The sequence below is a fragment of the Hylaeus volcanicus genome, chromosome 3, assembly GCF_026283585.1.
Source record: "Hylaeus volcanicus isolate JK05 chromosome 3, UHH_iyHylVolc1.0_haploid, whole genome shotgun sequence".
NCBI lineage: Eukaryota > Metazoa > Arthropoda > Insecta > Hymenoptera > Colletidae > Hylaeus > Hylaeus volcanicus.
The window spans coordinates 23,795,073-23,798,050 of record NC_071978.1 but is presented as its reverse complement, the minus strand read 5'-3'; positions in this window follow the sequence as shown (position 1 = coordinate 23,798,050).

The window sequence follows — 2,978 nt, the reverse complement described above, 5'->3', positions numbered from 1 at the left end:
TTACGTAAAAAGGACGAGCGCCGGGCGACGCCTCGATTGAAAGGATGCGATCTCTGGTGGCTGGATTTCGCGTCGGAATCGCGTCTTTTTTTCACGTTTCCCGCTGGCCTCGCTCGCTTCAAACAGTGGGCGGCAACGAGGAAACGTGAGAGAACGGCGGGAAACGAGAGGAGAAAGGAAACGGGTTGAAATATCAGAGGCGCGAGGTAATTAGCAGGTCAGCTTAGTTAATGCAAGAGCGCCGGTTTAACGAATCGTAATCGGAAAACGCGACCTTTCGAAGATACACCTCGACGAGTGTTAAGCAAGCCGAACAACGGTCGATTCGTTGTGTGCTATAACGTGATTTTTGGAGTAAAAAATCGTTACTCGCTCGCGCTGCATCCTCGCAGCGTTTAACGCTCGTCTTTTTACTCGAAGCTCTGCTCGATCTTTCCCCTTTATCTTTCCAGCTTCTATACACCTCTGCTTTTCTTTTTTTTTTCCACCGAAATATAGACAGAGCTATCGAGGCGTCTTAAGGGAGGATCTCGTATTTACTTGGCTGGAAACACGATATTCACGATGTAGAGAGTCTGGGTCCTCCTCTCTGGTGCTGCCCACGTGTTTCACGTTGACCGTTAAAAATTCGCTTCTCCGCGCTCGCGACGCGTCCTGGTGCCTCGACGCTGGTAGGCGATGTATTATTTTTCCGCCGGGCTCGCAAAATTGGCTCGCACGGGGATCTCGAATTACGGACACTCGATATCGCGACGTAAAACGTCCAGCATCCTCCGCACCCCACCCTCTCCGCCCTCGCCCGGGCCCCCACGGAGGCTCTCTTTCTGGAATATCCAAAAAGGAGTTCCACAATGTTCCATTGAGCGCGGATCGGTATAATCGACCGGGGGCCCCCCGATCTCCAGGTCCTCCTGCCCTCTCGCTTCTCCTGGGACGAACCACCCGCAACTCGCTTCGACGATTTTGACGCGGATTCGCGGCTACCTTGCCATGAACAACCGTGTCTCGCACGAGTGAGCTACTTGAGCAAAAAGAATCATGGTAGTCGATCGTGTAGTTAATTGGACAGTAGAAGAAAATTGCTTATTTTGAACCTGGTTAGCAATGAATTGAGATAACGCTTTTCATTGCAGAAATCGATTAACTCCGTGAAACAAAAATTTGATAAATGTACATTGTTTTTTAAAATTTCCTTTATAATTGTAAATTCAAATAAGTATCGATAAAAGTTCTTTCCTTTCCAAGGAAGGTTATTATAAATATTATGTTACGGCTGTACCGAGTGCTTTGACACTTAAATTTAAGATTTTTCATGAAGTGGAGTTAATCGATTCGTGCAGTGAACGGCTCATGTGTTTTTAAGGAACGTGAAACGGATCATTGTTTATTTTATAGATAGTGAGAAAGTTATAGAAAATAATTGTGAACTTTGGAAGGCTATATTTGATAAAACTCACTTGATCAGTCGTTTCCTTCGGTTGATGACCCATCAGAAAATTTATTTTCAATTCTACTCGTTTCTTGAATGAATATTTCGCTGATTATCGTCACCTGAGGGAGACAGCGTTTCTGAGATTTATTTTTTATAACTTTAGGCCCCAGCCAATTTTTACTGTCTTTCGCTTCCCAACTCTGGATGTGTCAGCCATTCGATAACCATTCATTTCGATGTTGTTGTGGTACACCATTGAAAAAATCAATTATACATATTTATTCACAACTTTAGCGGTTTCTTCGTTGTTTCAATATACGAAATAACTAGGGCACTAAATGTACAACGTACAACAACCAGTATGTCTGAATCGATGGACTCTTCCCACCTAACATTCGCAAATGCCTGCAATCCGTGCTATAACATCTAGTCTATTTGGTGAAAATTGACCGAATATTTTGGAGCGTTTTGCAAAGTGCACCGGTCGCTCAAAAGTTTGGAGCACCCTTTCGAACTCCATAGGTATGAAGCTTTCTGGAGCAAATATTTGGTCAGATTCATAACAGCATTTTTGTATAAAAGATTCATTTTAAAGATCATAGGTTGCAACGATCCTTTGAAAGACAGTGTGCACTTGTGTCTATAGTTCGATCCATCCTCCAACCGTTTCGTCACCCAAGTAGTTCGATCCACCCCATTAAAAAAATTCATACGCCTCTCATGTTACAATTAACAAATCCAGAAACACGGAGTACTCCAGTAATCTCTCACTCTGAAAATCGGAATTTAATGCTTTAATGCGCTCCATCGAAAGCGGCAACAGGCAATCAAGTTTACAAAGTCCGCATTTCGCGCCGCCTCGTAACTCGATAACAAAAAAAAAAAAAAAAAAGAAATCGTGGAATGACCCGAAATCGGTAGTGCAAGTTTCCAGGCAATCTGCTCCTCCATCGGACGTTGTCTCGCGTCCAAACTCGAAAGTGTTAAAATCGGATTTCCCCGTTGGCCGTACTTTCCTGGTCGTAATGTGTTCCTCCATATGGAAGGCTCTCCGAGAGCGTAACCGTAACCCAATAGGCTTCCCGTAGGAAGATCATACTTCGGTACAAAGGCTGATCGCTACATCGCACGCGATCACGGTGCACGTCACGGAAACTGACGATCTTCATAGCACCATTTGCTCCTCGCTCGTTCCCCTCCACGCTTGTATCGCGCTCCTCTTTTTCAACGAAGTGCATGTCTCAAACGTACTTTCATCGATATCACCGGGGGGACGAACCCCTGGTGTCGACCAATCCCCGTTTCGCACGACTTCGCCGGAACGCGAATGACGACTGTCGAGCCAAGGTACCGAGGGAGCAATAGCGGATACCCAAGAAAGGGTTCACGCAGATTTTAATGAAGGTTTGCGGATTTGGTAGGAATCTGTGGAGTCTATGGTAGGAGTCTGTGGAGGAATGTGAGCCTTCTAATTGATATTGAAATACCTTTGGATTTCGTGTTTCTTGCTTCACGTAAAAAACAATTAATCACTACGAACAGTAAG